The 11,662-nt window shown below is 42.7% G+C and overlaps 2 long non-coding RNA genes across 3 annotated transcripts; one reads left to right on the top strand and one right to left on the bottom strand.

Moving 5' to 3' along the window:
- Positions 1–4,279: 4,279 nt before the first annotated feature.
- Positions 4,280–6,295, top strand: LOC4348820 (uncharacterized). The gene is made up of 2 exons (XR_001540787.3): positions 4,280–4,426; positions 5,919–6,295. It is a non-coding gene; the product is annotated as an uncharacterized lncRNA (long non-coding RNA).
- Positions 6,296–6,657: 362 nt separating this feature from the next.
- On the bottom strand, positions 6,658–11,662 carry LOC9266069 (uncharacterized). 2 transcript variants are annotated; one of them, XR_001540785.3, is made up of 3 exons: positions 10,346–11,662; positions 9,350–9,422; positions 6,658–7,072 (listed from the first exon to the last, which is right to left on the bottom strand). It is a non-coding gene; the product is annotated as an uncharacterized lncRNA (long non-coding RNA). The 2 variants fall into 2 exon arrangements; XR_001540786.3 differs by having other exon boundaries at positions 10,589–10,853.

The raw sequence follows: 11,662 nt of genomic DNA on the forward strand, positions 1-11,662 counted from the left end.
TCAATTGCCTGATTTCTCTCTAAATGATGGTTTTTCTATTTCATGGGATTTGGGTTTTTGATTGGTTGGCAAGCTCGGATTTTCAGTGGTTTTGGGGGTGGTGGGTGGTGAATGTTTTGTGCTTTTTTATTTGGCTGCAATTTTTTGGGAGTAAACTGTGGATGCAACAGCAAGAAGATCAGCAGTCGTTTGCTTGCAAATATTTGTCTGCAGTTTTGTGATTTGTCTGTTTGGCTGCAATTTTGGATTAAACTGTGGATGCAGTAGCAGCAGTAGGATCAGCAGCGGCTGACTGGCAGGTTGATGGAGCTTGAGGACTCAGACGCCGACTAATAGAGGAGCTCCTATAGCTGCCTGATTCCCTATCAGCTTCCTCTTTCGATTTTCTGTCTTCACCGCAGCAGGTTGGATTCATTTTTTCCTGGCCATGAAGGCTTCGCTGCTGTCGGTGCCATCTCAGCACCTGCTTATTGGAGGATTAACGTATTTTGATTTGGTGCAAAGCATGGCCTGATATTCCTGCTGATATTCCTGATCTGGATTGGGCATTTGGACTTGGGTTTTGTCATTTGCATTGCTTTGCTTGACATATGGAAGTTGAGCATGCACAAGCAGCGTTTGGTACAATTTTTTCTATCATACAAGGTAACCTTTTTTCGGTAGCATGCTGTATAGTTTTATTTAATGAAATGTGCTAGTGTGGATTCGGTGTTGTCTTCTTCTTTTTTCATCGAATACCCGTGAAGAACAAACTCCTTGAATCCTCTGCTCAATTGGACCAGTGATGCTCAATTTCATATGTTTGAAATGTTCTGTTAAGATTTTATACAGTTCTTGATCAATTGGTCAGGTCGTATCAAATTCTTCTTCGGTGGTAAACTAAACCATGTATTGCATACTAAAACTTATTTTGTTTTCGTGATAAAATTGGCGAGTGGTTGCCATGCGGAACCAGATCCTCTGACGTGGACGTCCAACGGCTCTCGTCCGTCCATTCGGCATCGGACGGAGTAGAGTGAGCACAGCGGATAGGCTCGGCCCATATGGTAGAAAAATCAGCCCACGCGATCCACAACCATCGACGCCACAGCCGCCGCCGGCTAGGAAGCAAATGGGGGAGGGGAGACCTCTGCACCGTCGGCGTCGCCGCCACCGCCACAGCCTGCGTCTCCCGCGCGAGGGCCCCTTCGTTGCCACCATCCTCTTCTCGGCCAGCAAAATCGGGATGGCTCCTGATTTCCCGTGGTCTTCGGCCGGCCGCTCACTGCCGCTCGTCGTCTCCTCCGGCGCATCCGCGGGTGGAGTGGATCCTGGAAGAAGCCCCTCCCCTCGTCGCTGCCCTCCTCCCCATCTCTCGCCCCTGCGTTCTCTCTCCCTTAGCATGTTGCTGGCTCGCTGCCGGCAGTGTACTCCTTCAAATCATCCCTGCATAAAAGTTCAAGGGGACTCCTGTTAATTCGTTAGTAGCAGCAGCAGCAGGTTATATACACTTAGCAGTTGTTCGAGGTTGCCGACTGATTCCTAGTTTCAATTTTCTTGAGGATGAAAGTAATATCATTTTCTTGAGGATGAAAGTAATATCATCACCAGAACCTACTACAAGGGCTTGCAATGGCAGCATCTTGAAAATCCTAGATCGAGATCTAAAATTGATATGAATGGATATTGTAAATTGATGTGAATTGGGATTGTAAGTTTGTAACTCAACACTGAATGTGATGACTGAATGCCTTTGCCAATTGAGATTGATTGTTGTGTCTATTTGAGAATGTGAAGATTGTAGTTGCATCAATTTTTCGTTTTCAATTCAGTACGTTTAAAGGAATTGAAGTGAAACTTCAGTCTAGCAAAAGAATGTCACTTGTGTTGATGCTGCTTCGACAGTAAACACTGAACATTACAATGTGCTGTTCTTGCTGCATTGAGCATTTGATTGTTGAACATTTATAGATTTTGTCCCATACCCTAATGTTTGCTTGCAAAATGGCAAAAACAAAGGCATATTCGCATATACATCATTAATTTAGTGCTGCAATTTGAGAGCGGAACTGACATGAATACAGACTTGGATCAAATCTGTGTTGAAATTGCAACACTTATGATGCTCTTAACAATAAATCTCACAACAATGCATTGTTGCTTTGGACAAGTTGCTTCCTTTTTGCTGCATCTTCCATGACAGGTTGACCTCCAATCAGGAGTCATGGTTTCGTCAACGCGGACGGTCCGCGACCTCCATGGCGGACGCAGCGGAGGCTCCCGTTCGAGGGAGGACATGGAGGCGGGGGGCGGGGATGGGAAAAAGAAGGGCGGCAACAAAGGGGACCTCGCTGGGAGGCGCAGCCGCGCAGGCTGTGGTGGTGACGCCGACGGCGACGACTTGCTTCCTAGCAGCGCCGGCGGCCGTGGCTCGGAGGTGGCGACTTGCGTCGATGGTTGTGAATCGCGTGGGTCGATTTTTCTACCATATGGGCCGAGCCTATTCGCTATGCTCGCCTCGACTCCGTCCGATGCCGCATGGACGGACGAGAGCCATCGGACGTCCCTCCGACGTAGCGAGCGCTACGTAGAGGATCTGGTTCCGTTGCGATACATGTGCACTAGGCAAATGTGCAACCTGCATGTTGCGTGTTGAGATCATACTAGTACAGAAAACCCGGTGACAATTTTGGTGATTTGAGTGCATCGTTGGTTCCTACTCTGTGTAATGAATGGGCAATTCCATTAGGATTCAGCACTGTCACCCTACTTGCATCTTTTCCACCAGAAGTTTTTGAAATTATGTCAAATGGTCTAGCTGCATTTCTCCGTTTCATTTCTGCTGGACTAGGTGACACATCATGAGTTCATGAATCATGATCTTGCTTAGTACTCCATTATAGATACAAATACTAGTTCATGAATTATTGAATTGTTTGATGCGCTTTGTTGAACAGTCAACTGTTTAAAGGCTCATAAAGTAAACATTATTAGTAGTAAAATATTGCCGATTTGTAATTTTGTACTCCCTCCGTCCCTAAATATAAGTGATTTTTGTATGACGAATCTGGATAGAAGTATATCTTCATTATACTAGGATGTGTTACATCCCACTAAAATCCCTTATATATTTAGGGACGGAGGGAGTATACATTATTTTGTTTCTCATCTGTTGAAGAAATGTGAATAAGCTTTAGGCTTCAGCGATATTCGGTTTTGTATCTTTGGTAGCTGAGATTTTGAATTCTGATCTCTCTGCTTGTAACCTTTGTATCATTCATGTTGAACTTATTGGTATGCCATGAACTTCTTGCAACATTGTACATGCTTGTATACATCCTTGCAACATACATGCGCGTGGGATTGGATAAATAGCGCCCTGGTTAATAATCTGAACATGTATATGCTACTCCTATATGTTTTCTACAGTAGGTGATCACTCAAATTTTCTTTTAAAAAATACAGTGTGGCGGTGGAACATTTCGATGATAATTTATCCTATATACTAACTATACACTTGTTGGAACAAAATCCAACAAGCTCCAACAAGCATGGTATGGGCACCCTCCCTTTGGAGGGAGCCCAAGCTTAGGTATGTGGGGAGAGAGCATGGCATTAGGGTGATTCTAGAATGGATGGAATGGGAGAGAGATCACTCTGCCTTGTCTTAGGAGGGCCCCTTTTATTTATAGGCAACGAGAAATTACATCATTACCCATGGCTTGCTATAGACGAGCGACATTCTCTCGGGAAATAATCCAAGAAATGCCATTGTCCATTGACAAGCGTCCAAAGCCAAGAAATGCTATCGACAAAGTATGAGTTCCAAGAAATGCCATCGTACAAACGACTTTGTCCCAAAAATGTTGGAATGGACGAAACCCTAACGGCGATGGTATTTTTGGGACGAAGTCGTTTGTACGATGATATTTCTTAAAACTCACACTTGTCGATATCATTTCTTGAATTTGGACGCTTGTCAATGGCATTTCTTGAATTATCTCTTCTCTTGGGGGCATTTTAGTCCTTTATTACATTACTCTACACAACACCCTGAGCAAGGGGATATTCTCCAACAGTACACCCTAAGTATGGGGTTATTCCCCAATACAATTGATCCCCATAAGGGCTTGTTTGGTTAGGCCATTCCCGGCCGGGATCAGGGCCCAATCCCCGTGGGTCACCCCGGGGAGGAAAAAATTCCGATCCTTGCGAAATTGTGCGTTCGGTTAAGCCCTGGCGTGGATTTTAGCCCGGCCCACTACGGGGTTTCTATACTCTCTAGGCCCGGGAATAAATCAACTCCTCCAGCGGCGTGGAATTTTTCCTCGAGAGGAGGCGGCGGCGCAACGAAGACGCGACGGCGGGGGCGGCGCGCGGCGCGCGGCGCGATCCGGAGGCGACGGCGACGGCACGGCGCTCACCTCCGGCCGCCATCTTCTCTCCGGTGAGCAGCCTTTCCCCCTCTCCCCTCCTCTTCCAAAGCTAGGGTTAGGGTTTTCTTCTCTTCTCCGGCGATCACACGCTGCCTTTTCTTGCCCCGCCCCGCCGCCCTTCCCGTGCGGCGCCATCCGTCGTCCCATCTCCTCTCCGGCGAGGGCGTGCTGTTCGGCTCTTCTCCTCCGGCTCCTCCGCCGCGCCGGCGTTCCAGGCGATGCGCGTCGTCCCCGGCCACCACCACCACTTCCCTTGTGCTCGACGCGCTCGCCATGCTCACCAAGACCAGAGCCATCGCCGCCGCCACTTCACAGTTCACCGGAGAAAGCCGCTACTAGCTACCTAGTTCTCTGCATAGATTTGTTTCTTGGCTCATACAGGGGATATGTGCATGCTGAAGTCCGGTCAAATGACCAAATGCTTCTTCCCTTTTCTTGCATTGATCCAAGTGTGACTGCACTTTTGTTCACAAGAAATCCAAGCGTGCCTGATCTAAGTTCCTGTTTTTTTCAGTCTCTTTTTGTTTAGTTTGGATGATAATAGCTATGTTGTACTTGTGAGTTTTTTCAGTCTCTTTTTGTTTAGTTTGGATGATAATAGCTATGTTGTACTTGTGAGCTTGTATGGATCGTCATACCTAGCCTTCTCGATAGAAAATCTCTGGTGATGAACGAGCCTCTCAATGGATTTTTGCTCACCAGAACGACTAGGAAGCTCTGCATATTCTGAGGCAGAAGCTAGAATCTCCAGGAGGCCTTTCAACTTGGTCTTCAGAGTTAGCATAGAACTGAATCACTCAATAGTCGTGTAGGTGACGTTGTAATACGAGGCAATGAGACCAAGGTTGAGGGTCTTCAGGTAAAAATTTTCCTCTATAGCCAAACAATTTGTTGATTCCAAGCCTTCCAGGTCGTTCAGCACTGTCTCAACCAGCTCAGAAAGATGTTCTGATACATGCCTATGGATCATTTTGCATCTTGCAGAGCTTTTGTTTACAACTCTCTGAACATTTTTAGTCATGTTCTGGCAAATACATGGATCAGAGATTATTTATTAATTACCCAGTGCTGTTTTTAATTTTTAGAAAATCACGTGTGTGTGTGTGTGTGTGTGTGTTTTGCAGAATTGCCTTGGTGCAATTGATGAATATTTTAGGCTTGCTGTTGACATGGACTAGTTATTTTGGTTAATTTAGCTGTGCAGCTTATTGTATCAAAATGATTATTGTTGTTTATTAATTGCACAGTAGGACATACTAGCTAGTAGACTTTTGCATTACTAGGAGTATTTGATTTGTATGAGTATCACTTTCTTTGGGTTACTGCTTGTATTCTCCGGCATATTAGAGTTCTTGTGATGGTTGCAGTTCAGCATCATTTTGCCCGGTTCAATAGTTGGTTGGTTTCAGGAAATTTGAGACAATTGCTCACTGCACTGAAGCATTGCGTAAGTATTTGCAGTTTACAACTGAAAATTAAAGGAAACTTCTTTCTTCTCTACAGGCTTTGGGAGGAAGGAAGTCTGAGAGGATGCTGGTTCAAATACTGAGTGGCTGAGCAAACATGTACATGATGCTGGTTTTGTAAAGGAGCAATAAATGTGGTTCTCTGAACATTGTATATTGCTGATGTAACCATTTGGCATAGGAGAGTACTGGTGTGGCAGCCCATGTTTATTTTTTATAGCTTGAAAGGTCACATAAATGCAAATTCTAAGTAGAAATGTCAAGTGAATCATGCCATATTTCACTTTTTTTTTAGGCTTCATCAATGTGTATTTGATGCATCAGTAGCAAATGATGCATGACGTTCATGGGCCCATGCTTAATTATCTCCTGGCTAATTATCTCAAGTGAATCATGATATAGTTTCATCTTTTTCTTCTTTATTGTCAAATTTCACTCCTATGGCTGTTATCGATTGTTCGTATCGATCAAATAGCAAATGAATTTTGATAGCTAAATACTAGCCTCAACCGAACACAGGGTTTTGGATCAGGGGAAAGGAATTTACTTCCCCATAGGGTTTTAGTGACATGAGAGGGATTCACTCAATCCCTCCCTGGATAGATTCCCCTTGGGGATTATTTTCCAAGCAACCGATCAAGGCCTAAGTGGGGTATGGGGTTTGTCCTAGGTATGGGGTTTTAGTGCTCGTCAGACTCAGACGTCATGTTCAAACTGCAGCTAGCTATCTGTACTAGTACTACTACAACTAGTACATTTAGTTCGACAGTTTCACCTGAAAACAGTACTGCACTGGTGATGGTATAATCAAAAGCAGCATATGTCCATTTCAAAGGAAAATAGAAAACACAAATAGGCACATCGGCTTGATCAAAAGAGTACAATCAGAACAGCATTGAGGCATTGTTGAAGACCTGACATGTCACAATGGCAACAATTACATCCAACACCAATGCTTGCTCCAATGGATGTCTTCACCCTGAATAGAAGTGCTCTTCCTGCATGTCCATACCAGAAAGCCACCCATGCTTGCTTTCAAGAATGTCTTGAAAAGATCATAAGTATTACCCTACATATAAAAAAAATATCAGGACTTCCTCCCATTCCCCACAAAGTCAGCAACACATTGCATTTCCTTTATTTCGCTCCCCAGAAAATTTCTTCTCCAACTATAGTTGGTTCACGAGCAATCTAAAAAGCAAAAAACAAACACAATTTACATGAGTACAATTAAAATATTTCTAAAGTGCAAGGCAAATATGTGCTAGTCCCAGTAAAAATTGAAATAATATGTATTCAGACCCAAAGTTGAAATAATAGTTGGGCTTATCTTAATGATGCAGCTAATAGAGACATATGAAGTCCTAAGCTCTATCTCTACTTCTCATCATACACAGATGCATATGTCTCTGCAACAAGGTTGTCACTGCTACACTGCTACAAAGCAATAAGATGTTATATGCATCACATTTTAAGAGCAAAGCCAATGCTTAAAATGTGATGATCTTTTATTAGTTAGCACCGAGCATGTTCAGAATTCAGAAATCTGAGAATCTGAGAACTTGTATGCTCTCTATGCTTTTTTATACAAATCTATATCTATATCTATATCTATAACTGGGATCGATCTGATCTGATCTGGTTGACCTTATCTCCACTCGGTTTAGAAAAAACCGATCGGTCTTTTTGTTTCCGTCGTCTGTGCGAACAAGATCGGGAGAAAAAAACCAGGCGAAAAAATTTGGCCGAAAAAAACCGGGCGAAAGAAAAGGGAAAAAAACGAATCTGATTCCGGCGATGTGGTAAAAAAAGGGCGAAAAAAAATAAAACAAGAATCTATCCGATTAAAAAAAGGAATTATATGTGATGTGGTAAAAAAATCGAATACTATTTTATGTGACACGACAAAGAAAAAATGCGACGCGGTAAAAAAAGCAAATCGAATCCCTATCCCATCTACATCTTAGTATATTTAACATGAAGCACACCATTCTTTATAAATTTTCATGCCATTTTATAGCAGCAGTACATTAAATGAATTTACATTAGTACATGAGACATGTGAAAATAGCAGAAATACAATAATAAAGAAATTTTGGTCTGTATTCTTACTTTTTTTACATGTTGTAACATCTCTACTTCTAAATATACATGTTATTGATTGGCCAAAAAAACCGGGCGAAAGAAAAGGGGGAAAAAACAAATCTGATTCCGTCGACGTGGTAAAAAAAGAGCGAAAAAAATAAAAAAAAGAATCTGTCCGATTGAAAAAAAAGAATTATATGTGACGTGGTAAAAAAAATCGAATTCTATTATATGTGACACAGCAAAAAAATGTGACGCGGAAAAAAACAAATCGAATCCCTATCCCTATCTACATCTTATCTTAACTAATTAAAATATTAGTATTTTTCCGTTCGTCACGAGACGGACGAAGGCTGCCTTCGCGCGGGAGGAAGGCGAGAGGGGCGGAGGGAGCCGTCGCTGGATCCGTCTGCCGTCGCCGGATTCGCCCGCGGCTTCCGCCGGCGGATCTGCCATGGGAGGGAGGCTAGAGGGGCCGCCGGATCCGCCCTCGGCCATCGCTACTGCGGCCCTCGGCCGTTGCCACCGCCGCCGGAGGGAGAAGAGACGGGAGGGAGAGAGGGAGGTGGAACGTTGCCGCCGGTGGGGAGGGAGAGGGGCAGCGGCGGAGGAGGATAGGCGCAGTCGGTGGGGAGGGAGAGGTGGAGCGGCGGAAGGGGAAAGGCGCCAACGACGCAGTAGTTTGAGAGAGAGAGGTGGGGAAATGATTTAGGGTTAGGGTTAGGGCTGCCGACTTTTTATATATATGTCCGGATCAATCGTGACAATCGATCAGATCGGACGACTGCGTATTCTCCTGTATCAGGCTGCCGTTCCCGGGCCGCCACACAATTGGGCCACATGTACGCTCCGCACGAATAAGTTCAGTTTTGGTCCCTCAAGTTGTCCCCGAAACTTACTAAGGCTCTAATCAGTTTATTTTTCAAAGCAACTGATTTAATTTTTTTTAAAATTTACATAAAATTGTTTGGCACTATTTTAAGCCATTTAAAATTGCTACGAAATTATGATCAATTATTTAATCACTCAGTAGATTGTTTCATGTCAAAATAATTATTATTTTCTTAAATATTAAATTATTTCTAAAATTCGAACATATTCCACTAGAAAGTGCGTGTTTCTTTTCCATTGCAGATGCCTTTTACCTTTTACCTTTTGTAAAACTAAAAAAAAAACTGAAAACATATAATAATAAAGTGCAATGAAACGTTTAACCCCTCTTACTAGATCTCGTTGTAAAGCATGGGCATATTTGCTAGTTTAACCATATGTTAAAAGGAAAAGAAATTTTGGTCTACATTACACCACTTCTTTTATTTTTATATTTACATCACAAAATATAGATAAACAACTTAAAGCAAAGGGAATAAATAGATCTAGTACCTCTTGGAGAGGGTACAAGGTCCCAGGAAGGAGGAGGTTGGTCTTCTCCAACTCTAATGGGTGCACGTGCAATCTACAAAACAAGCACAATTTACACACATCACTGACAATTCAAATTCAGCATCCAAGATTATATATCTGGAACTAGAGCTAGAATTACATAAAACCTATAACTAGAGCTAGCATCAAAGTAGGAGCTGCTGTTTTCCAATCAAATAGAAGGATCTCATCATCAAATACAGTATAATATGGGTACAGAATTAATCACCCAATCAGTTCATTTAACACTAGACATATTAGTGCTTGAATAGCTACGATAAACATGTTTTGTACAAGTATCATGTTGAGGAAAACAAATCTGTTAGTCTAATGAGACTAAAAGCTACTATTGTTAGTTTAAAAGAAATCAGTTTAAGTATACATTACTGTATATACTACTGCATTTTGTTGCTGGTTTGTTTGTCAAACAATGACGACAGAATTAGTTTACAATTCAGAAATAGTTTTACATCCAATTAACTGTAAACAAGCTCACAAGTACAACATAGCTGTTATCATCCAAGCTAAATTAAAAGAGACTAAAAAAACAGGAACTTAGATCAGGCACGCTTGGATTTCTTGTGAACAAAAGTGCAGTCACACTCGGATCAATGCAAGAAAAGGGAAGAAGCAAATTTGGTCGTTTGACCGGACTTCAGCATGCAAATATCCCCTGTATGAGCCAAGAAACAAATCTTCCTCAGTTTCATTGTTTTCCACCTAGCGAGGAAGGATCCAACGAGGAACATCTTAAACTCTCCAAAAACACCAACCGATTTGACACCTATCCGGACACTGCTACCAACACTTGGACTCAAACACAATACTACAGCTAGATGTCTACAGATCAGATAGCCATGCACCATGCTGAAGAACTCTACGCGCACGAATCTTTACGAGAAGAACACACGGGATCGATCGAGCAGAGCACCCATCCCCACCCAACCAAGAACTCACCAGGTCAAGCAGGATACGAGGAGGACGACGAGTCACCGATACGGAGCTGAGCGCTCACACACCCACCAGGGCCAAGCCGAAGAAAGGGAGGGGAGGAGGGAAGCGCGGAGACCGCGCCGTGCTGTGCTCACGAGAGAGAAAGCCGCACGGCGAGAAGAGAGATGGCGGCGACGACGGGAAAGGGAGAAGAGAAGAAAACCCTAACCTAGCTTTGCAAGAGAAGGGGAAAGGCAGCGTGCTCACCGGAGAGAAGGTGGCGGCCGGAGGAGAGAGCCGTGCCATCGCCTCCGGGTCGTGCCGCGCGCCGCCCCCTCCGTGGCATCTTCGTTGCGCCGCGACTCCTCTCGAGGAAATTTTCCACGCCCCAGTATAGATGGCCAAAAGGCCTACCCGGCACGGCCAGGCATAGCCCACCAGCCATCGGGCCGGTACGGCCCGATCGGCACTTCGTGCCGCGCCTCCCGCCCAGGCACGCGGCTGGGCCGTGCCGAGCCGGCCCGTAGGATATATATATATATATATATATATATATATATATATATATATATATATATATATATATATATATAGGACACTCATATGGGGCACCATGGTGCCCGGGCACCATGGTTTCAAATGCACAAAATCACTCAAATTTTTCAAAATTTTCAAATTGTGAGTATATATATATATATATATATATATATATATATATATATATATATATATATATATGGGGCACCATGGTATCAAATGCACAAAATCACTCAAATTTTTCAAAATTTTCAAATTGTGAGTATATACCTAGCTATACCTATCAACAAAACAGCTCAAATTTAACTTTATTTCACAATCCATGATTACATACCTAACTAATTATATGTATGGATGCTATATACCTAGAATCAAAATCTAACAAAAACAAGTTCAAATTCAGTTCAAACTTGCTTTGAACTAGTTAGTAAAGGAGTTAATGTTAATATCTAAGTAATTGAAAAAGTTTCATACTCATTTGAATTGGGTATATACTCAATTTCAACAATGGTGCCCAGGCACCATGGAGCACCAAACAAATTTAATATATATATATATATATATATAGACACACTAACAAAATGCCCGTGCGTTGCAACGGGTGAAGACTATTTTAATCTTATTATTGTTATATGGTTTAGTTAAGATAAAATTCACTGTGTTAAATTTGCTTGGATATATATTTTGTTAGAAAATCATGAGCTGCAATTAGGAGTCCGATCGTCTCAAATTAGCATGCGAGTTTTTTAAAGAGATTTCTTATATGATTCCTTCTGTATTTTCAAAAGCGAACGAATTCAAAAA

Source organism: Oryza sativa, chromosome 10 (genome assembly GCF_034140825.1).
Source record: "Oryza sativa Japonica Group chromosome 10, ASM3414082v1".
NCBI classification, from domain to species: Eukaryota; Viridiplantae; Streptophyta; class Magnoliopsida; order Poales; family Poaceae; genus Oryza; species Oryza sativa.